Source organism: Pyrgilauda ruficollis, unplaced genomic scaffold, assembly GCF_017590135.1.
Source record: "Pyrgilauda ruficollis isolate IOZ18807 unplaced genomic scaffold, ASM1759013v1 scaffold11, whole genome shotgun sequence".
Taxonomy (NCBI): domain Eukaryota; kingdom Metazoa; phylum Chordata; class Aves; order Passeriformes; family Passeridae; genus Pyrgilauda; species Pyrgilauda ruficollis.
In genome coordinates, this window is record NW_024509210.1 from 8,633,588 (window position 1) to 8,659,027 (window position 25,440).

General features: G+C 39.5%; 1 protein-coding gene across 9 annotated transcripts in view; it reads right to left on the minus strand.

Moving 5' to 3' along the window:
• ZMIZ1 (zinc finger MIZ-type containing 1) overlaps positions 1-25,440 on the minus strand; it is a 338,783-nt gene that overhangs the window by 227,810 nt on the left and 85,533 nt on the right. The window contains exon 3 of one of the 9 annotated variants that reach the window (XM_041473768.1): positions 22,195-22,370. The exons of the other annotated variants lie outside the window; for them this stretch is intronic. The gene's annotated coding sequence lies outside the window, so the exon portion shown is untranslated. The remainder of the gene's footprint in view (positions 1-22,194; positions 22,371-25,440) is intronic. 9 annotated transcript variants of the gene reach the window in all.

Sequence of the window (25,440 nt, forward strand, 5' to 3'; positions counted from 1 at the left end):
ACCTCTTTGTAGCCTTAGACCACTTCCAGAGCTTTGTGACTAGGTTTTACAAGGAAAAACTCTTCATTTTTTTTCTTAGCTAAAAAGTAGTTCTTAAACAGATATTTTCCTGTAGAAGTCACACCCCAACTTCTGCATTTTTGAGCTGGATCCCCCATTTACTAAAATCCTTTTACAGAACTTAGCTGAAATCCCCAAAGTTTTCCTTTGCCCACTTACCTCAAACAACAGTGGTAAGACAGCTCTGACCTTAACAGATCAAAGTGAAAACCCCTCCAGTTTAACCTTCTTAAAACAGAGGAGGTTAAAAATTAAGTGCATTTTCAACACCAAAGAACAATATCTGAGAGCTCTTACTAAAAGTACCTAAAGAAAACATACATAAACCATGTCATTCTCCCACATTCCCCAAGGTGAAATTTAAAAGGTCAGCAATGAAAAATCAGGAACAGGTTTTTTTTACCATTTCTGCCTAATAACCTCTTAAACTTGATCAACATACACATTTCCTTTCCTGCCCTTACCTTCCACTCATGGCAGTCGAGATGAGAAGGCTATTTCCCTGATTTTAGTTAAATAATAATGAAACTTACTAGTGAACAACCATTTGAACAGAAAGCAGTTCAAGTGATGTGAAAACCCATATTAAGGGAAACAAGCTCACGTACGTGGAAGGGAAAAAAAAGTAATTTAACATCCTATATTGCTGCCAGTCAACTCAATTACGAACATCTATTTTGTTGGCTTTAGGCACTGCCCCTAGCAGGTGTGCCAAGACTTATGGGTGAAATTCCATTTCTCTAAATGCAAAGGTAGGAATTTCACAGAAGTTTAAATCTATCTTCTGCCAAGTCCATTTTCTTGAGTTTTCACATCAGCTCTGAATACCCTAACCACCCTCTTCTGTAATACTAAACACCATGTACATCCAAACCCATGTCTGCACAGGGTGCAGCAGGGGGGCTATCGCCTGCTTTGCTGCCTGAGTGGTGCTGTCATGGCAGGGAAGTGAAGGGCAGGAAAGCTGCAACACTATGACCCAAATAAGATGCAAGTGAACACAATTTTAGACATCCAAGCCTTTAATGCAAATTAATGTCATAGCAATAAAAGCTCCAAAAGGAATAATTGCACAGATGTCTCAGAGGAAGAGTCGTATCTTGGTATTTAATAGCTAGAAGCAGTTTTCCCCCCATCTTCTCTTCAGGTCATTTGGTTTCAATAGATAGAGCTCCTTGCTGTCTATCACACAAGCTATTACACAAGTACTCTCAAACTGGTAGCCCTGGATCCTGGTTTTCAGGTCCCCTGGAGGGCTACAGGGGCCTTCCCTGATGCCAAGCCCTGCGAGGCTGCCCATGTTAAAACTCGAGGTCATCTGCAACATCAGAGAGGCAGCATTACACAACTCATGTTCTGCATGGACATCTGAGCTGGAAAGACAGTAATTTCAAAGCAAGATGCAGTTTGCCTCAAGATCTTCCAAGTTTTACTGCAGGCTGTTCTTAAAATCTTCCACTGATAGCATTTGTAAAACTAGAATTAATTTTCTGTGACACTGAAAGAGGGAGGGAGAGACCCTAAACAAAACCCCAGTCCTGCCTCACTGACTTCACTCCTTCTATCTGCACAAATATCCACTCGTTTCCCTGCTGTCCTTGAAAGCCCTTTCTCTGCAACACACCAAAAGCTTTTAACCCGTATTGAAGTCACTGTCATCCAGCCCCAGCTCCAAACAGGCTCTGCTCTGCCAAAGCCACTACTCTGTAAGAGGGGAGCCCTGTGAAATCTTGCCCAGACACTCGGGGACGTGGCTGCCACGGCCATTCTGCAGTATCCCTGCACCAGAGAGGAGGCTGGCTGCACCCCGCTGGCCAGGGCTCTGCCACACCTCTGCTTTACACGGGCACAGGGTGCTCGGTCAAGGAAAGGACATTTTTTTACAAGAAAGGGAACTGAGTTTCAACAACTGAGGCAGAGGCAAGCAGCGCCTTCTGGCAGCTCCTCTCCGGGGGTGGGATGGACATCCGAGCAAGGGTGAATTAGAGGGAGAACAGCTGTTTGTTCAGTGAATGAGTCACAGGACTCGGCTATTAATTCTTCCTCTCAAGAGAATGTGCCCCCATACCAGCCCACCCACCATCCTATAAAACAAACAAATATACAATGGAGGTCAGGGAGGGGGAGCTCAGTAAGAGGAAAGGGAAAAAAAGGAGGAAAAAATAGCCAAGCATTTAATATTTACATAAGAATGCAATGTTTCATTAATTACATACAGAATCAATTTGCAGCTATTTTCCTTAAATTTCTCAGTCAAACCCACAGATTTGAAGCACTTTGAACTACGCTGCACCAGTAATTGTGGATGAATATTTTAGATCGGTCTTGAATCACTGTAGAGCACACACCAAATGAACTAATAAGCTACTCATGGATGGACTACTAATGTATTTTCTTTCTTTGCTAGACAGATGGAATACAGTCTAAAATCAGTTGAATCGGCCACTGGTAATCTTCAGAAAGGCTTAGAAAAATCTTTAGTTCTACTGTTTTATGAAAAACACCACTCAATAGCCTGAATGCATAAGAAAGGAGCTGGCAATATGCAGAAAATCCCAAGGAAGATTTAAAGATACGAAGGAAGAGTCAGGCCTTTCATGTGGCTGTAGCCAGCTTCAGAGAGTGACAATGAACAGTGCATTGTCAAATGTTTTTAAAGGACTACTGCAAAGCTGGACACCCCTGCCATCTATTTGATATTTATCCCAATACAACCATTTATGGGCAGTCATTTTAAATCACATACAGCAACCTATCAGTTCTATAATCTGACAGATGTGTTCTAGTTTACAGAAGCATCTGTTGAGTCATCAGGACATCAGAATAGTTAATTGCACTTTGGGGATGATTTCAGAGATTAAAAGTTGCCTTACTTCAAGCAAATTTTAAGTGTCCTTATAGATTAAACTCCTTTTTCATGTACAAAATTAACATATGTACCCACACTCCAGAGAAACTAATGTATGAAATGTAGAGAATAACTTCCCTCAGGGATCATCTGTTTTCTTCCGCCTCCTGTGCATTGCCTCACACTATGCTCAGCAATATGGAACAGAAAATAAAAATACAACTTGAATCATGCAAGATTCTGAAATATAAACTAAGACATGGCCTACAGTGTCTGGGCAAAGACTAAAGAAGAAGCTGCTTTGGGTCAAGAACTTTTACAAATTGTCTAACAGCTAAAAACTGGGAGATGAGGTCTGTTTCTTTTTTTGGCAAAATGCATATAATTATATTTCAGAAAGTTTTATTAGTGTTTATTCTCAAAGGAATGTTGTACAGGCTGTACCTTTCACCACCACAAGAGTATGTGACAAGCCAGGAGAACCACCCACAAAATTAAACATGGACAGATAGACATTGAGCCATCCTCCAGCTCAAGTTGTACCAATTGCTTCCTATACCCATCTAAGGACTGGAAGCAAGCAAACTCCATTCATACACATAACTGAATATTTGAATTAAAAAGAATAATACTAGTGGAAGATTCCTATGAGTTTTCAACATGTGTGAGTAGATGTGATTTTCCCCATGCTTCCAATCTGAGTTTCCTTGCGACCTCCTGGCCTCCACTGCAGTACAAGTATTAAGAAAACTTATTTCTTAGAAAGAAAGATCCGTCTTACAAACTTTGATTTAAAACCATTTAGCAGTGCATTTCTCATTTGGTTGGTGTTTCAACAAAAAAACCCAACAAACCAAATGAGTCAATCACAAAAGGTATATTTGGCTGTTTCTGCGAGGTGATTCCATCTGCTCTGTAGCTCCCAAACCACAGGGATCCTGTGATTAATTCAATGAACTATTTGGTTTCACTCAAGAAGTGATCATAAAGCTGAAGTGCAAGTGCATAACCAAGAGGATCATACAAGAACACAGACACCAACACTGCATCTGTGCTTTGCTTCCTATAAATCCTGAAGTGACAGCACACCTTAACACTTTAAGTGGACTGTTATTCTTTAGTGTGGAGCAAATCAAACTTGAAGTGAGAGTGTAAAAGTTGAGACAAGCACTGCAATCATGACTGTGCCATACTTTTGAAGTTACAGCATATTCCCTTGCTACTAAACCAAACTGAGATTGCTGTCTCAGTTGCATTAAATTATTAGCTAATTATCCCTGACTAAGGACAACAGTATGTTGATGCTGGCAAACTGTGAAAAGAACACTTCAGCAAAGAAGATCAATAGCATTTTTTGTCTGGCTTACAATAAGAAAACTGCTGGCCCAGGTTATGAGTTTAAGCCATTTTTCATTTGGCAGACAAGACAGTACTAGTGACAGATCAATACAGTAACTTTATGATAGGCTGCTGCTCCTGCAGATGGCAGGACCATAAACAGGCATCATTTTTAAAGCCTGAAGCAATCCATTACTTGGACAGAAACCACCTGACCTTTTATAATATTTACAGTTTTCTACCGAAAAAGGAAAATCAGAGAACAAAACAAGGGTAAATCAGCACAATTAGCTGTCCTGCAAGACAGAAGAGAATATTGCTTGTTTGAAAGTCAGTATTTAAAGTAACAAGCTTTGTGCTATTTGGGAGATCACATTGAAACCACAAGGTTGGCACCAGGGAACTACTCATCCCTTCAAAGAGAAAATGTTATTGGGGATCACATCTTATATGATGCAATTTCCTTATCTCCTGGTAACGTGTGATAACATAAGCACCTATTTATTAATCTTTAAGGAAACAAACCCCAAACAAACCAACCACTTTAATGTGTCCTTAAAACATTAAAGCAGTTCCTTTTAACACCTACAATTACTAGGCATTTGAGAGAAGTCAGTTACAAATGGGCAGTTATTTTCCCATATTGCAGTACATAGCACTTGCACAGTTTCTTATTCTGCACCAGTACTGGGATTGACTAGAGTGTTCCACTATTTTAACAAAGGCAAAGCAAAAGAAGAGAAAGGTTTTAAAATTCTGGAGCTTTTATGGCAAGACTTCTAGCTGAACAGAATGTAAAGGACAGCACCTTAATAAATTATTCAGGCCACATCTTCAGATAAGGACCCAGGTGGAGCATCTGGCCCTATACTTATAGTCTTCTCTTTACTATAAACATGAAATAACAACAGAATATGGTGAATCAATCATACACCAGCTTTCCTCTGCCTCTCTGTCTGAGGCTGGTTTGTGTCAATTACTACAGAAATATCTGCTTAAGCAGGAAACTAATTTTACAAAAGTACATTGGGTTCATGGGCTTTCATCAATACTTTTTGGTTGCTGCAAGTAAGTAATTAACATTAATGTCAACATAATGGATAGAAGGAGGAGGAACATATTAACAAGCACAATATAAAAACTGAGCTGGCTGATTCTTCCCCACACAGTACTGCCATGAAACCAGCTCCTAGTCCATGCCTGAAAAATGAGTTATTATTAATTTGATCGCTAATTTTACTTTGCATGATGTAAGCAAACAGCAGTACATTTTCCCCTTAACGAATGCCAATTATACACAACATTAGTTTAAAATACAACAGAATAGCACACAAACCAGAAGTCTTTTGACTGGGCTCCACTCATGCTAAGAATAACTTGGCACACACGTACATGATGCTAAATCTGCCAATGATTTGCTTTGCTCCAAAACTCCCCCCTCCGCATCTTCTACAAGATCCTAAATACATGAAGCTGCCTTAAAGCAGGAAACCTACGTATTGAACCTATTTTTAAAACAAATTGAATTTCTTTGAGCTCAAATGCAAGGGACGGTTTCAGCAGTTTCACGTTTACAATCCCATGTGTTTTCAGCAGGCACAAGGGCTCTTTATTCCCAACCGTGCACAGACGCTGCCCGCCACATCTGCCAGCCCACAGCACTTGGGCTCAGCCCAGAGACTCTGTCAGCCTTCTGCAAAATCACTGGTGCAAACACACAAAGCAGCAGCCCATGGTTCTGATTTGCAGGACACAAAGTATCCTTAGAGATAACGTCACCAGGACCATGCTAAAAAGACAATAAATTCAGTGGCTTGGGTTTTGCCATTTTGTTTTGTGGTTTTGTTTGGGGGGAGGGGGGGAGAGGGTGTTTAAATTTTTTTTAAAGGGTACTAGGTTTTTGTTTGCAAACTCCCACTCTGCAACATTCATAAGTAAAACAAAAATTGCAGCACTCTGAAATAATTACTGATGCCTCTTTTACAGTGCCTTAAAGACATTGTGTCAATTTTAAAATAATCCAAAGCATTTCCTTCATGCCATAGTATGTGGATGCAGGTAGTGACCTTACACTGGCTATTCCAGAACTCTAGTTCAGCCTCAGCACACCCGGGATGCACATCCCATTTCAGCTGACTGCCACCTCTGGGAAGGAGGAAGGGCAACTGGGTTTGGCAGAGCTGAGGTGCCTGGCCACTAGCTAAAAGCAGTGTTAGGAGGGATTCTATAACCTGGCATTGGGCTGCTAGCAGAGAGAGTTCAAAGAGAGGCAACGGCTGTGCCTGAAGTGAAGGGGAAGAGAGCCCCCACCATCAAGTGGGGACAAGGCCATGCTCCTCCTGCACTCTGATGGGTGGTTGCTTCCTTTTTGGTCCACTGACTCCTCTGAGAATATGCTTGTATTTCCACTTATGCTTTCTTTCTTTTTTCCCCTATGTCCTATTGCATCCAAGATCCATTACTCTAATTCCTTTTCAGTAAAGTCCTCACTACAATGAGGACCTTATTTCTCTTATTTTCCCTCTGTCACTGTTAAGATTCAAACTAAACCCTTAAACCCAGACTACTCCCTGCACATTCCTGTTCTGTCCCTTCTTCCATCAATTTCCCTGGACTTTTTGTACTGAGTTTTAGTCAATAATGATATTAACTCCCCTTATTCCTATTTTACTATTAAAATAACATAGTTCTTGTCTGAAGATAAGACCATGTAGGCAGCTTTACAGACTTTAACATTAGCATCAATGAAACCTCATTGAGGACCTCAGCAATTTCTTGATGAAGAGTATATAAGTCACAAATCCACAAATACAAATGACCATGCAGCAACTCTGCTACTGTTCATGAGGTTAATTAAGTCGTAGGGAAAGAAAACCAGGCTTCCAACATCATACCAAACTTCCTTGTCATTATAGTTCCAGACTTTATATTAGCTACAAAAACCACAAACAACACCTCATTATCTATTTTTCTTTCCTAGAAAAACCTTCCTTGAAAAGTTATGTCTTAACACTTGCTTCACATCCATTCAAAAAAACCTCAAAAAGCCAAAATCAACCCAAGAAAATCTTTTTGTTTTGGAGATTGATAGTCAATATTTGCTACTGTAATAAAAGCATAAACTATTAGTTGGATAGTAGAGCACTTATGAAAGACATCACCTCTTTCTTATGTATAGTCCCACAATCATATTTGCCTCCATGATGGTGACCACAAGGCAAGCTCACAATGCATATAACAACACAAATCAGGAAACTCAAACTAGTGCATTCACATGGCACATTGTCTGCACTACCATCCACCAGAGCCAATCCTTTCGAGCGTAATAAAGTGAAGGTATTATAATTAGAGAGTTCATAATGCCATTTAATCAAGTGTGGAGCTGAAGCACAGTGGGTTGTATACCAAAGACAAAACCACATGAAGCAGTACAATGCTGAGTGCAAGAAAGGGCACACATATTCTTCAGGGAAAATAACAAGTTACTACAAAGCCCTGTTTGTTTTCAAGTACTCAGTCTAGAGTTTGCATACTAGGTAATTTTGTATCATGAAAATAAGTTATTTCATAAACTGAAAATGAAGTAAGACCACAAAAATGTCTTTTGATTCTTACAGACAGAAAACCCCAGTTTCAAGTCCTTAATTTGTGAATTAATTCTTTGTAGTTTTACTGGAAGAATTAATTGTGCTTCAACAATATTATAATTATTTTTTTACTACAGGTTATTATTTACGAAGTGCTTTATAACAACTAACCAGTTTCTGTGACACCTGTAGCAGTCTCCATGTAGTGAGGCTGAGACAACAGTATCTTGAGCAATCAACAGAAGAACAGCAAGGGCCAAGTGAAATCAGGAACAAACAGGAGACTTTTCCATAATCAGCCCATTTTTCAAGGGGTCACGAGCTTAGCACAATCAAGATAATGATGCAAATGCTCTTTCCTGCGTCTCAAAACTGGACTGGGAATTACTCTGATTCTCTCCCATGAAATAAAGTATGTTTAAATTAAAAAAAAATAATAATAGTCAGAACTCAGGAACACCCCTTTGCAAATGGGAAGGGCCAGACACTGATCAGACACTTAAATGTTTTAGATTAGGCTCCTGACAGATCTGAAAGATCTTGCAGACCTCCCAGCCCAGAACTCATGTTGCCAAAAGGCAGTGAAGCCAGCACACAAGGAAGGACCCTAATGACAACGGCTGCAGCTACTGCTCGTTCCTTCTCTGATACACCAGAGATGTCTGGCACCATTATTTATAGAAACAATGACTACTCCTGTCCTAAACAACCCAAATTGTACCATGATGTCTGTAGGAAAACATCAAAAATAGTTTCCATTTTATGTATGGAGAAACTTGCTTGACAAACACAGGAGCACCACCACTGAATGTTCCAAAAAACCCTCATGGGAATCAGAGCACAAAGTGTTATAGACCTTATCTTGATCTTGATTTAGGATTGTCAGAGGCCAAATATAATTTTTCCTTTCAATACATAAAGAACAATAAATATCCCTAATCTATGTACCCAATACATGAGGTAAATCTAAAACCACACAAGCAACAGTTGAAAAAACCTAGCAGAAAAATGATGTGGCAGCACAGGGCTTCCAAAACTACTTGTGGGCAAGTGAGAGTCTTCAGACTGCAGCATTATTTAAAGATTACACATATAACAACACATTTTCAAATGGCTGCAGATCAAAAAATGAAAAGGTCTGAGCTAAAACAGAGTCTGATTTAACAGTCATTAAGGCTGCAAAAAAGATTACCATTGGCTTTAGCCAGCAATGGTTGTACCCTGGACACACCACAAGCAACTTCCCTGTGCCTTTCAGCTTATTTGTGTGACAGCTCCGCAATCAGCCGATCCCAAAATAGCAAGGAGCGACCTTTCGTCTGCCTGGGTGCTCTGCAGACACCAGCATGACACTCCTAATGGCCAAGAAAGGACTTTGCAGACTGAGAGCCAATTTCACCATACACTGTAGAGTCCCACACAACCTTTGCCACCTCTAGAGAAGCACTGGATCACGAACCATTTACCTCACCATATTTTCAAAGTTTTACAGATTAGTTTCTTCCTCCCCTGCCCATCATGCTCAAGTCCTTTTTCATAATTGCATGTTTAAAGCAAGAAAGCCACAGAGATAACATACTTTTATTGCTAATTCCCAAGTAGCTCATTAATTTAAGAACTTGCATTGATTTTATTGGGTCATTTACACATTTAAAATACTTAGGTGCTTAAGTTCTGTAGGAATGAGTACTCCAAAACATCTCCGACTGTCCTGAGAGGGAAATTATATGTTTGCACATCTGCACTCTAAAAAGTATTACTTGAAACATGGGAGAATGTTTAAAACAAAAAAAAAGGCAGGACAAATAATTTAACCCTCCCTTAACAGACATACATCATAATTCACAGCTTTGGAATGGACTAAATAAAAGTCTACTCTATATTAGTGGAGATAAATGTCTGACACCTTAATTTCCAATACGCTATTTTTCCATAACTATGGGGTATATTCCCAGTTCAGACTGAGGAATATTTAGGCACATGATGTTAAGCACAAAACTTGAGGAACATGAATCAAGTCAAAATGTTGCAGAACACTTCAGCCACAAACTGTAGCTCCCATCAAACGGGACATGGCTGAGATAAAAAGCATGCTGTGCTAATATCCTTAGGGGTTTATCCTGCCAGCACTAACTGATAGTTTGCTTATGAGAGACACTGGCAAAACAGAGCAATAATAAGAACAAAACGTACCTGAGATCCTTCATTGAAGCAGGTCATTTTAATGAATGCTCCATTCCACTGATTTGACTGTGCCATGATACTAACCTGTTTAGATTCCCATCCATTTCACTCTGCTTGCATGTGCAGTGTTGATTCCACAAACATCCCACAAGGCCATTTACACCAAAGAGTATGTTGGCTGCACTGATTACATACCTCAAATGCCATCCATGTCTGTCTTTCAGAAAGTCTGCAGCACCTTGTTTGAAAGTCAAGCTTTTTAAGAGCTACAAACTAGCAAACTCAAAAACCAACACCCAGATCCAAAACTGAAGGTCCTATTTTTTGGTATGTACAACAGAAAATTTTCATTTTATTATTTTCTCTTGCTCTGTTAATTGCTATCTAAAATATTAGCCCTTTACTTGCATCATAGTTTCTTGTTAATGTATCAAAGTGAAAACAAAAGGCAGCTGTTCGATGTGGATTAAAACTATTTGGCATCCAGTTCAAATAAGTGTGTTCCACACCTAAAAGCATTGCATCACACCTACTGGTTTTTTTTTTATTTCACTCACTTGAATTTTCCCTTAAGCAAGACACTAGAATAATGACTTAATTGTTACAATTACTGACAATGACCCTAAGAAGGTGACAGCATTTTGATCCCATTTGATTACATTAGTCTTAATAGATCTTAATGAAAATACAAGTAAATCCTTTTTCTTATCACTCATTACTTTCAGCAGTCAGTATAACTTAACTGCTCAAAGAGCTTTAAAGCACACAGAGAGCACAAATGAAAGAACTTGCCTTTCTGATGCACCTTTTATTTAATTCACTGAACAAGTTTAGGGAAACTAAAAATTAATTCCCAAGTGTCCCAAGAAAGAGCTGTTACAGTGCCAACTAGGGTTAACCCTGTACAACACAGGAGAAGCCCATAGGAGAAAAGAGCCATGAAGGTGTCCACCCAAGAGCTCACATTCTAAGCAAAATCAAATAAACAGGGTTACCTGGAAGGGCATAAAAGAAAATAAATATGACTATATTATTGACCGACTTCTTGCTGACACTGCAGAAGTATTGAGGAGTTTGGTGGAATTTGAGCTGAGCAAGCAGGGAAATTTTATAAGGAAGCATGTCCCATGTCCAGGTGAGGCCAGCAAAGGAGTGAAGACTGTCATGGGAGAAGCAGGTGGCCAGAGCATCAAGACACACACACACACTACTGAAAGAACAGCCTTCTGGCAAAGATGGTCACCTACAGGTGCTCACAGACACAGTGCCTGGAATTGCTCTGGTGAGTCAAACACAAATGCACAGCTCCAGTAGGTAGCTGTCATCTGTATTTCCCTATCAGATGGCACCTTTAGAAAACAGAGGTCCTGACGTGAGAAATCAGAGTAGCCCACAAATGAGCCAACTGTGCTGAAATCTGGTTTGACTGCGGAGGTCAGGACAGCTCATCAGCCAGCTGCTCTGCTATGTAAGTGTAACGAGACACTCGCAGCTTGCTGCCCCTCCAGTGTAATTGCACATCTTGTTCTTTGTAATCATCCTTACCACTTATACGCTGCTCTATAGACAGAACTAATCCTCCCAGGTCCCACTGAGAGGCAGGCAGAAAGTATCACCATCTCCATTTTGCAAATGGAGAGAAATATATATTACCTACAGGAGTCTGCTAATGAGTGGAATAACCTGATGCACTTCCACAGGCCTGGGAGGATCCAGCCTCATGCTTCACCAGTGGCTAACTTGGCCAGCAGAGCTCAAGTTATTTGTCAAAAGCCACAGAGTGTTATTGGGAGATATAGGATGAAAACTGGGTGCTGAAGTGTGCTTTGTTCTCAGGCCACTGTAAAAAACACACCCAGTAAATACCTTTGGCAGGTTGATTTGGGATTTTTTTTTTCCCCTGGAGTTTGGGGGCCTAAAGGTTTTCTTGTCATCATTTTGGGGTTTGTTTGTTAGTAAACCAATCCATAAGGTGTTCTAATTAAAAATAAACTAAAGCTTGTGCTACAGTTTCTCAAGTAGAAGAGACTATCCATAGTTTTATCAATCCTGAAAATAAATACAATTATTACTTGGTTTCTGCAGCATCCAGAAAATAAAATGGTAGCTAGTGCCAGAAGAAAGTGACTTATAAATGAAACGTGTGAAAAAAAGAGGGCAGCAATATACAAATGACGTGGTGTGCATACAGAAAACAATAAAATGAGAAAGTAGCATGATATCTTTTTTGTTGTCATGAGGCCACAAATGCCCTGGTAGATGAAGAAAGTTTTAACAGCCACTTTTTATTATTTTAAAGGTCTCAAAAAATCTCCTGAAATTGGAATAATGTAAATGGCTATTTCTGTGTTTAAAGCCAAACATGGTCAATAATAACCCACCAACCATCCAAACTTCCATGACAATCATGAAATAACATTAGTTGTTCCTTAAACTCTTGTGCAACACTTCATTTACATTTTCCTTCTCTTATGGTTTTAGCATTGCTAGAAATTTTGGGAATGGAAAATGTTTATACCAAGCTGATAGGATCAATCATCTGATTCCAAAAAGCAAGGTTTTAAATACAATTATCAACACAAGGCCAAGAGCGAGGTTGGGGAATTGACGCTGCATTATTTTCAGATTCGCTGCTATTGCTCAGTCCCTTTTCAATGCACATCACCCATCAAAGTAGGAGGTACACAGCTTACAACCCTGCACTGAAGTTGCTTCTCATCAGCAGGAAATATTCACAAAGCCATTTTAAGACACAGATTGATAGTTTTAGTCAGGTGCACAGACAAACATCAACACAACGGCTAACTAGATAAACGTTCCCCCCACCACTGCCTTTAAGCTGCTGAGAATTTTTGCATCTTTTGCTCATGTTCTTTTTTTAAATTCTCTGCTTGAACAAAAAACAGAAAGGTGATTTTTCATCACCCTTAAAGCAATCTTCTCCAAACATCTTAGACTTGGGTGGGAGGTGAGAGGAGATGATGTACCTCAAGAACTAAGTTGAGCAGCCAGCTGTTCCAATCAGGCTTTCCTCTGGTAAGGCACAAGCTAGAACAGCCCATTTCCCTTTTCAGCACTCAAAAAACAGTTCAATACCTGCTCGTCTCATGCATCTGTACCAAAAAAAAAAAAAAAAGGCATGATGCTTGCTTGTTGGTTGCTTATTTTCAGGACCTCTGCTGAAGGAAGCTTAGGTTTCATGGAAGGCACTGAGGCTTATTTTCTGTTTGTGGATGCCAATAGGATTCATTACTGTAAAGTAAGATTTCTCTGCTTATATTTAAAAAACCAAATTATTTGGCTTTGGAAATAGATACAGGATTGAATATACCTTACACAGCTGAACTCAGAAGACATGAAGGTGAATTACGTGACACTATGTATCTGAAATCCAACATTAACATAAAAAATAACTTTCAGATAATCAATCCAGCTTGTTTACTGAACTACCTGGCTAACTGCCAAAAGACAGTGATTTCAAGGGGTTTTTATAGATTGACTCAGAAAATCAAGAATCCATTTCCTAGAATAGGACGCACAATTCACCAACTCCTTAAGACAAAAGAAATTGATTAGATTGTACCTTTTCTCAATCTTCGGTTACACAGCTTTACAGCCGAAACACACATCTCGGATAAAGCACCTCGCCTGTTTACATTACCTTTCATGTTTCCACATGCACAATTTGCCTACCAGTTTTTAGGGATTATGTAAATAGTTATTAACGTCATGTGGTTTTAACTACTAGGAGAAAATCCCAGATAAAATTGCTCACCAAATGACCTTTATAGCTTTCCTTTAGCACGCAAAATTAAGCAAGAAAGTCGTGTAATAATCATATGTGCTTTTTAAGTAACATTATTTCAGAGGGAATGTCTTCTTTTTAAATAAAGCTGAGTTTGCATAAATCACTAAGGTTTGCACAAACCACTAAGACACTCAGATCAGAAGACACACTCCAAAAAAAATCTAGTATCAAAGTACATAAACAAAATATTTCCACACATTTTAGGGCCCCCAGAAATTATAACAACAGTCTCCTAAACTGATCTCTCCACTCCCACTAATAATCATTTAGTACTGCAGTGATCTCTGAGCCACATAGCACATAAACACATTTTAAAAGCTTGTTACAGATATAAATATATGTATACTACAGGCAGTTAGAAGTCTAGTAAGATGAAGTCAGAAAAAATAGTATTTTTGTTATTTTTAACAACATAAAAGCTTTTGGTTTTTCTAGCAAAAAGAATTCTGACTTCTCATTGTAGGACTATAAATGAAATTCATCAATTGTTTGTTTGGTTCTGTTTTGTTTGTTTTTTTCGCCAGGAAGTGGAACTCTTGTGGGCCAAAAACTGAGTAGGGACTGGGGGAAAAGGAAGAACTGCAAAAAAGCCAAACCAACCACCCCAGGGTGCCTTGAGACAGCAGATACACATTTTCCAGCTCCAGTTACCTTGTAACAACATTGAAAGTTTCATTTTATTAGGATGCCAGACCCGGCAGCAGGGCAGAACAGGGCCAGAAAAGGATAAGGTATTAGGTAAGGGCGTGGCTGTGATGTGAGCCCAAGCACGGCCTGCTAAAAAACACCCAACCCCAGCTAGTCAGGATAAAGGCACACACAAGCCTCCTGCCTCAGTTTCTCCACCTGCAGCAACAACATTTACCCACCTCACACAGAGCCCTGAAAAGGTTGAATCATGTGTGCAAAGTGCTTTTAGAATGAAAGCACACTTTATTTCTCTCCTTTCAGCAGTGGCAGTCAACCTCACAGAAATCTGAGTAGCCGGGAGCTTCCTATTCAGCCAGTTATAAAAGTCACGGTTCTCCCGATAGCTCTGCATGACCCACTTCTGCACCTCCAGCCTGCCGCAGCACTATTTAAATGTCGAGGAGTTTATCAGTATAAAACTGAAATGTTAAGGGGGGAAACGTATTAGTGGGGACAGGAAAAGGCAAAATTTATGACACATAAAAGGCACTGCTTATTCAGATGAAATTTATTATATCCCATTTGAGTTAAAATATCACATATGTATGAGATCTTAATGAAACCATAATCCAGACGGGAGCGGGGAGAGGGCTGAGCGAGCTGCGCGCTTGTGCAGAAGAAATTCGCTCCTGAAGCCTGGCAGACAGAGGCGTAACCAGCTGCCTGTCTGCTCATGGCCAGCATCAGCAACGCAAAAACAAAGATCCCTAAGGCCCTGGAAATTAATGGAAGTGAATTGTGGAAACAAACCAACAAAGGAAGATGTATCAAAGGTTTCAAATCTATTCAGAATTAGATGTTGCGGGGTAAAGGCACAATGAATCACAGCTGATTAGTGCTAAGCCTGGCTCTCACTGCCTGCGTGCACAGCAAGTATGAAGACAGAAACCCAAACCCTGTGGGATGCTTCAGCAGTTTTCAAGACAAAAATGTGAAAACAACCATTCCCAAAGAAAGGGCTCTTCCGCAGATTATTTAAACCAAGAGGGTTTAGTCTATTCCATCCCTTACACAGGAGGCTTGGAGGAGGCTTTCCCTTATCCTTCCTGTGGATGAGGCATGGATACCACTGCTGGTTATTTGCAGATGAAGGAGTAGGAGGACAGCAACTGGATTCCCGTTTAGTCCCATTAAACAAGTAGCGCTGTAACAGAGCACAACGAGTCTGGCCACTGCCCTTTCTGCTGAAGCTGCCAGTGACTCACTAGCCAGGACACACATACGCTTACACAACCCTGTATAAGATGCACTACAACTGAACTTCTGTTCAGAGTGGGAAGCCTCCGTTTCAGAGGCTTCTTCCCACACTGCTGCTCCACCCTCTCTTGTCCACCTCTGACCAGGCATAGGACTGTACAAGGGAAGTTTGTATTTACAGCCTGCTGCTGGCATCACTGTCAAGGAACAAAATTTTGAATTTCTCTTTCCCCTGTAGCTCCTTCTGAAATACAACACATGCTATGCACATCTTTGTTTCAGTTCATACTGCTTCTGCAGAGAAAAATTTCAAATGCTGAATTAAGGAAGTCATGGTTCCAGGTGCCTGTTATCAATTGACTATGTCATCAAGAAATACAATTTTTTTTAAATTACTGAATACTTATTTGCTAGATTAAATAATTACTAAATATTTCCAGAAAGCAGATAGCTGTCTTCAACACCAGTTAACTAGGAAGCCTGAAAGCATGACAGCACTTACAGGAGCCACTCTTACGTCAACTGCTCATACAGCATGTTACAGACAGCGGAAGCTCAGAGACCTGCAACAGCACATCAGCTGCTGTCCTGGGAATGCGTCTCCTAACACTCACTGGCATGATCTACCTTGTCTCATCCAAAAGTAAAAAAAAATAAAATCTTACTGTTTCTCATCCTTATTGCTAAAACAATTAAACCACAAAAAGCCAGGACGTAGGTCCCTGCAGAACACAAGACAGACAAATAAGGACAGACAAACTTAACTCTACATTCCCTCATTTTGAACAAGGTGAAAGATTTTGAGAAAATCCATATGAGAAGTATTAAATCAACATACTATGTTTGCCTTATGCCTGTTTATGAGCCTCATACTTTGTTAAACTTGCAAGATGATATTAAGTGCTACTACTGAAGCAAGTAAATATGGGCATTATTCTTCAAACAGTAAACATGTACCAGACTTATAAACCAAGAAATATACTGCATTTCTAAATAGCACAAAGAAATCCTGTGGATCGATTTCTGAGCATCTAACATGACTTTTCCCTTCAAAAAGACTAATAATGTCCATATGGACACTCATACATGACTGCAAGGTGTAGTTAGAGATCTGTCTAACATACAGGGCAGCCTTAGCAACAATGGTCAGAATTTAGGAATTCTTGAAATTAATGTGTCATACAAAGAATGAAACATTGACAGCTAAGCAGATTATAACACTTCTTAAAATGCAAGCTAACAACAGCTAAATTGTATTAATGCTTTTACATCATTATTTTCTGAAATACAACACACACATACTGTACTGAAAACAGGAACTTTTCAGAAAACAATGAAAAATCTGGTCCAGGTCAGTGAGAATAAAAAAAATACAAGAAACAAGATATCTTAGCATGGGCAAATATTATAAAACCACCACCCAAATGTAACAAAAAATAAATACCATATCAACCAGCAGTAGTCTGGTTTTATCTTTTTTAAAATACCTTAATTCATAATACTGGTTTTTAGTTGCTTTGAGTTAGAATACCAAATGTATGACTTCACCATAAGCTTCATTGTAAGCAATGCTTCCATCTCCTGGAGTTTGGTGGTTATCTGAAAAGACAGTATCCAGAATATGTGGCCACTGAATCAGTAAGAAGCAGTAGACAGAGGATTTTTCTCTAGATACCTTCCTGTTTGCTCTGTACAAACATCTCATGTAGTGATATTGTCTGGTCGGAGATGCTGCCTCTCCGAGTCTAGACCAGCACTAGGGTATCATTCCCAAATGCCTACAGAGGGGCCAGGTGCCCGACTCCTGGCCAGACTTGGGCTTGGTGGCACTGCCTCGTGCTCTGCAGTGAAATGAACACCTTGTTACCAGACTGTGAATTTTCACCATCCCTTTTAAACTTGCTCAGATTAGGAAGTGCCCCTAGATAAGCCAAGGTGCAAGAGGGACTTGCAAAAGTAGATGCTGTGATTTGTGCTAACGAGACAGAAATAGCAGCATGACGGGGACCTGAGTACATGATATGACATGTGCAGCTGTCTAAATAGCTCTGCTGCCACTGTCACTGCGTGCTAATGGCATTCCCTTCTGCTCGGCCTTGTCTCTCCACTTTACACAAGAGCTTAAAAATTCAGGCCCTTCCAGCTCTACCTAGACTGAACTACTTATTTCAGCAAATAGGAAAAATAGCCACACAACTGGTTCAAATGTCACTCCTTTGGAAAGCAGCGGAAAAAAAAGCTTGGATTACATGGCAAAAACTTACATAAGTATCTCTTATTTTGGATGTATTAAAGAAATGGTGGCAATTTTTTGGTTTTAATTCATCTTTATGGAGGTCCTTTTCAAAGAAAAAGTAATAGGAAATAAAAGCATTTACATCTTCTACTCATAAACAATCAATGAAATAACAAAGGAGGAATATTTTTTTTTACCTGTCATCTCCTTAGGAACATATTTTATTGGATAAACGACTTTGTGGTGAAGTACTATGTGTATTTTGTGCTCTTTTACGTATGAAATGTCTTAGAACAATTTCAAGCACAAGAACACAAGTTAGAAATATCCCCAGTAATTTACCAGTCCAACAGATGTACGCCCATAGTGCTGTCATGTCTCAAATTTAACATCTTGCATTAATTTCAAGGGAAGAAACAGTTTTTTATTTTGAAATTTATACTCTAATTGCATTGTAATCCTTGCATAATGTCGGATGCAGCACTCCTACAACTTCAGTGTCTTTTTTCATAGTACCTATGAAACACATACGATATCAAGAGCTAGAAATGTCAGTCAAAAGACCTTTCTTCTCTAAGTGATTACATGTCCCTACAAAAGACATTACTCCATGCCAGAAAAATCCAGGTCAAATCAATTTAGGACCTTTTGGGAGCATACACGTTTGGTAAATTCTAGATGCCATCACAGGAACTTGGACCTAGACTTCTATTTCAGATTCTGAACTGGAGAGAAATTTTACACAGACCAAGACAAAAAACAGAAGCTTATTTGTGATTGGATTGTGGTACCAGAGTATTAGAAACCAGCTAAATACAGTAAAATACACATAGCTTTTTTAGTAGCCAACAAGAATGCTAAAGCAGAAATTAATCTACCTTGCTAGCATAAAACATTTCTAGTGGAATACAGACCCAGAAAAGCCCTGTCACCTGCCAGCTGGACTCTGCTGTGCACAATAAACAGAAGAGCTCCCACCACAGGCATCAGTGATCAGACACTCAGGGCAATCAGTCACCAAAGAGCAATCCAGGCACCACAGTGCCTTCTCTTAAAACATCTACATGACAAACAGAAAGCATTTGCTCTCAACCAGTATCATTTTGGGTGTAGGGAGCAATGACTCCAATCAGCTTTTGTAGACAAGAAAGAAAATAGACATGGTCAGCCCTTGTATATGAGAGCTTTTTACCAGCTCTAAATTCTCTTAAGAAAAGACTATTGCTTCAAAGGAAATAAGGCTTAGATGTCAAAAGCAATGCAGAAAAATCACTTCCCAAAAGCAAGCATGTCTTTGCCAGCATATTGACAAAGCACCAAATGCATTCAAAGCCCATAGAAATGTAGTGGGCTGAAGATTTACAGATTCTTGTTTAAAGAAAAAAACCAAAACAAACCAAACCACCTTGTATGCGGCTTAAAAGGGAACTGCATACATAGATATACCATTAAAGATTGAGCTATTCTATCTCAGGCAGTTAGAGACAGAAGAAAAGCAATCTTTATGCCTGCCAGCCTAATACAAAAGTCAGAGCCCAAGATTCCTACTTGGCCACAGCTGCAGGACAAGTTTATATCCCATGCAAGGAGACCACAGTTCCCTGTGCATTGCCCCATTCAGTGCCATGGGGCATTGCCCACTGCTGGCAGTGCCATGCACCTGGGCAGGAAGGACAGGTGAGAGTGGAGAAAGGCAAGTTTGATGGAAACATTCAACATCTGTGCAAATTAATGAGTTCAACTTAATTATCTCCCAACAGAAAGATTAAATAGGGTGCAACTGGTGATATGAAATCATCTTAATGGGTTCCACTGCTTGAATCCACCACTCATCAAGCTGAATTGATTTTTAAACAGTGGAAATTCAAACAACTCCCATGAGAAAGTAACACAATTCCCATCTCAATCAAATACATTGTAATAGTTACATATGAAATGTGATTTTTCAAGAGGGAGAGTAGATTATTTCTCCCTCTTCCATTTCTGTAGGAGACCTGTGAATTGATGGTATTATCAGTCAATGCTGGAATACCAGCACACACTGAGGATGTGAAGTGTACAAGCACACTATGAAGAGTATTCTGCAAATAACTCAAAGTGCACTTTGAAATAAAGGCAGTGGCTAGGTATTACGAGCACTCGTTTTTCAACAGTTAGCATATTGTTAAGGTCATTATAATCCCAATCTTCTAGAAATAAACTTGCAAGTATGCAAATGTCCTTAAAGTAATTTAAGATAGCAATTAATTTATATTTAATAGTATGTTCCCAGAGCAAATATTTAACATTCTGCTGCTAATTTTGAGTATCCAACTGAGCTACTTCAAGTGTACCAGAATTCAGAATGTATCATAAATCCTTTACACAGTTTCTGCTTCAGCATGAACAATTTTTGAGCAAAAATCACTACTGAGTTCAAGGAAGCCCTGATTTCAGGAAAAAAAAAAAGGCTGTGTATTTCAATTAAAAGACTCCCCACTGTTGTACAAAACTAATCCCCATCTTTTCACATGTATATGAGAAAATTTCTACATAAATACATGAAATACCATACATCATCTTGAAGTTTTTCTGCCATGACCTCTGAAGACAGATTTAACTTCAACTATTTCCACTTAATTTCAACAGAAAAAGATATTAAAAAACTACCTATCTACAACTGAAAATAACTAACTAGACGTGAGATGCTGCCTGACAAGTCCTATCTCAGACGTGATTAATGTGCTGCCAATTTGCCAAAAGAGGGTCCATTTATCTGCTCAGTGGGCAAGCAAACATTTGTGAGAACAATTGGTATCTAAGCAAGGCAGCCACAGACTGAGTGGTCATCAGGTGTTAAGTAGCAACTGACATTTTAAATGGAACCCAAGCGCTGTCAGAATCAAAGGTTCACTGAACTGGAGCAACTGGAAGAAAGGTAAAGGGAAGGGAGCAAATGAAACAGCTGGATGTCTTCTCAGTGGTACCTCTGTCTAATCTTATTTTTGTTAATCAATACCAAAACAATAAAGTATTTCCAATATTGGTTCTCTGTAGTAATTCTTCATTAAATCATACTTGCATGAAAGGAAATCAAACTTACACAGCTTTAGAGTGAGGCTCTATTCCAGGTGACATCAAAGACTAAAACAGGAGGGGAAAATAAAAAGGAAAATAAGAAAAAAACCACCCTGTGCAATGTTAAATACCTAACAGGAGATGACAAATCAAATGGGAATTACTGTGGTAAAAACATAATTAAAAACTTGATTGAAGTTAAACAGAATTTACATAACACTACAAATTAACTTTATGCTGAAAGTATTCACTGGGAAAGCAATAAAAAGACATTTCATTAGTAATCTATATTTAAACAATATGTACAATAGAGTTGTTCTAATGAGAAATGCAGGGTTTTTAATAACAGCAGTTTCCAATGGCTGCCAAGAGACACTGCTATCACAGAGATCTCTGCACATAAACAAACAATCTTTGGCAACACCACGTGTGGATTGTAGCCCTGAGACCCAGCACAGGTTGGTGCTTTACAGCTTCTTGTTATAAATTAACTGCTTAAAAAACACTGGTACACAGCCCTGAGCTACCTATTCATACTGGGCCTCGACCTTGGGTGAAGGCACAGACCAATTTTAGCAGAACCAGGATCTCTGCTTTTCTTTAAGTTTTCCTTCTTAAAAATGTATTGCATTTTCAGAACTAAACATCTGTTGCTATGACATTTGATTCCCATTCCTTTAGAGACACAAGCTATTTGTGATAGTGATGAAGAATCACATGGCAGTCATTAACTAAGTCATATAACATTAAATTACTAGTAAAATAGTAATAATGAAAATAGTACTAAAGGCACATTAAATAGGAACTACCAGAGGTGTATCATCTGCTCCAAATGCTAATGAGAAAATACAGACAGAAGAAATGAACAACTAAAATCCCAAGACAGAAACTTCCTACAACCCATGACGGAAAACAGAAATACAGTTCATACCAGATTTCAGAAGGAATCCCATTCCCTTAACAATTTCTCACTTCTTCCTTGTATCATTCAAACATGTTTTGGTATTTTTCAAGCCACAGATTCTTCACAAATTCTGTTGAAAGTTTAACGGGCTCAAGGCAACAACCCTGGCTTGGTCACCTTTTATAAATAATCCAGTTGTCTCCTCAAGTCACCCAACCACAATCTTAGACCCATGTCCTAAAACCAATGGGGTAGTTCACATCAATACTGTTCCCAGATTTTTACCTTTTAAATCTAGTGGCAAAGTCTACAATTTCAAAAAAGGATTTAGCTGCCTTCAGGTACAGGTAGATACTCCTGACAGCTTCTGACTAGAATTGAGGTCTTGACACTCAAGAAGCAGCTTGCTGCCTTTCTCTACTGAAACACTTCAGGGAAGTCCAACCCAAGCAAGAATAACTCTGAAAGAAAAATAATCAACCAAGAGAAGAAAATTAATCAAAATTTCTGTTAACAAGAATGAAACATAACAGCTTCTTCTAGCACTTTTTGATCTGCCCCAACTATTTTTGCACCTTTCCTGTAAATAAATGTTGTGTGCTTTGACACTATAAAGTAGTATCTAGCAAAACAAAGCAAAACCTACAAAAGCAAGATTTGTTCTGTCTCTTGGTATGACAAACATCAGAGAGCTGCAAGTGAAAAGGGGCATTGGATACTCTGAAACTATAATGTTGAAATGGATGCTACCTTCAAATGCACTCCAGAATATTCAAAATAAGACTTGATTCCTTTGTTTGATGTGTTTCCCACCTATGAAAGGACTTAAGTGAAATGGCTGTAAGCCAAGTTTTATTTCCCAAAGTGCCCCAAACACAAGCCCTAAGAGCAGGAATCAAGGGAGATGCTCTGGAGCCTGTAGAATAAGGAGCTCTTCTGAGGCATGGAAATGGATTGCAAATTTTCTGACTTCTGCTGGACTACTGCGCTGAGAGACTGTCTACACTCACACCCCCAGGTTTGTTTTAGGAATCAATATTTTAATTTTTTATGTCATTAAACAGACAAATTATAAACAATATAAGTGTCTGAGACATGTTTTCCTACCAAATTGAGTTTATTTTGGGGTTTTTGTCAGTAAGAAATAAAACCAGCAAATGGTGCTTCATCCTGTTCTGACTGCTGAACAGCATTAAAAAATATATACACAGAGATTAATTTCCTCACATTTGTTGAAAGTATCATTGATAACATTTGTTAAACACTTGTGCACCATCCAGTTTCACTTTTCCTGTCCAAGCCCCCCTCTCCCAAAGTTTTGGAATTATTTCTTTCTCTAAAACATGCATATTTGTTTTTAGAAAACAGAAAGCAAAACAAACCAGACCACTCCATCTTGCCTAAGCATATGAATACCAATGTCATCTCCACAAATGGGTTTTCTTGGAGTAGAAAGGAGACACAGCCAGCTTACAAATGTCTCTAAGTAGACGGCAAGTCAGGAAAGATGCACAGTGAGTAACATGACAAACCTCACCAGAATCTCTTTCCTGGCTGAGCAGATCCTCTCCAGCTTGTTGTGCCAAGGCTGGATTTCTCCAACTGGCAGAGAAGGGCAGGAGGAGGCACATTGTCCCTGGGCTCACCCAGGAGCAGTGAGCTCAGGAGAAAGGAATTGCCCCATCAGTTCCGAGAAGAGCATGGACACACTAGAAAGCAGGCTGCACTCAGCGCTTTTCCTTTTTTAACACGGTGTATTTATACACAAGAGAATGCAGCTCACATGTAGTATCGACCCAGGTTGGAGAGACTGCACTTTCACCACAGAGGACATAGAGAGAAGGCACATGCTTCTAAAAGGTTTTTCTATGCTAGCCTTATTCTGTACCCTGAGGACAATACGTAGTCTAAAGGCGATGCTGGATTTCAGGGCAGAATGACTTAACTAAAGCTTGCAGTGGGAATGAAAAATATTAAAAAATGTTACTGTAAAAACTACAGGTCCAGCTAAGACTGCAAGTCCATTGTGTTATGCACTGTGCAAACCCATGAACATGAAAAGGTATTTCAAAAGGCTTGTAATTCAATGAATAAAGAGGGACGATCCATAGTATTTTTAAGGCCACTTAAAAACACAAATGCCCAGAAATATAGCAAGGAATAGGTTTTTGTAAAGTTGTTGCAAGCTTTGTACTTTTCTTTAGATGAAAGCTATCAAATTAATTATCTGCTTTTCAAAACTGAAAATAGCTGTGGCTTTATGTACATATGTTAGGAAAAGGGATATTGGAAAAAACAGAGCCAATGATGAGTGGGAAACAGGATTCTCTTAGGATTACGGATTATAAGTAACTGATAAAGCAGGCAAACTTCCCAAAGCTTCTAAACAGCTGCACCACCATCCTGTCCACAACAAAATTCCATTCTCTGCTCCCTCTTCCAAGGGTGCGCTGTGCTGGCCAGCAGGTAACTGCAGTAAAGCCATTGCTCAGACCTGAGCACAGGATAGTGTGGTGTACAGCAACACTGCCCACTGGCTCGAGCTTGGACAGCACCAAGACAGCTGTGTCTGTATCACGGTACATTTTATTTCTAAAGCTCAAATTGTTCATGCCAAACCAGCTCAGCTGTATCTGCAAAGACATCATAAAAATCAGAAGCACTGTCTTCCCATACATCAAATGTTCAAGACAGCCCTATTGTAAAAGCTTTGTTTCCAGATTTGAGCAACCGACACTAAGCACTTGGTACCTAAATCCACACCAAGTGGAATTGATTAAGAAGTGGTAATAATTATAAAATTGCTCGCTGAAGCAAATGAACAAAAGGACAAGATGGGCTAGGGTCCTACAACTGCCACCTCCCTTCTGCCATTAACATCTCCTTGCACATTTGACAACCTGGAACTACCTGCAACCCACATTATAAATGAGAAGGCCATGTGGCAGAAGAGACCTGGGCACATTGGGAAATTTATGACTTCTGAGAAGACTCTTACCATATGCTTTGTTTTTTTAAATCTGTCCTGTCTGAAATGGGTACAGAGATAGCAGCACAACTTCTGTAGGAGGCCCCAGTGTAGCTTGACTTGCTTCATACAGCAATAGCCACTACAGCAAATCCCTAGAGAAAATAGCAGAATAGAGGAAGCGATATGAACAAACAGCTCATCCAGTGAATTGGGAAGAGCTCAGAATTCAAGTCATCTGCTCTTCCCTGAGTCTGAATACTGCTGCTGTTCTCTTACTCAGCTCAGCTCAAAATAGTGAGCATTTCCAGCCACATGCAAAGTCCTCCCAGCATCGATTTCCACAGGACCTCAGAAGAACTGCTCAAGCCTCTTCAGAGCCCAGCCTGAGCAGTGTCAATGCCCATCTGTTCCTGCTCTACCGTGCCCATGACTCACACAACTCTTCTCATCCCTGCAGGCAGCTCTTTATGCAGTCCAAGTTCTCTGCAGACAACAACTTGCGACTAACTCTACACATGCAAGGTGGCAAGGCAAAGGTAAGCTTTCCAAAAGGGTCGGAT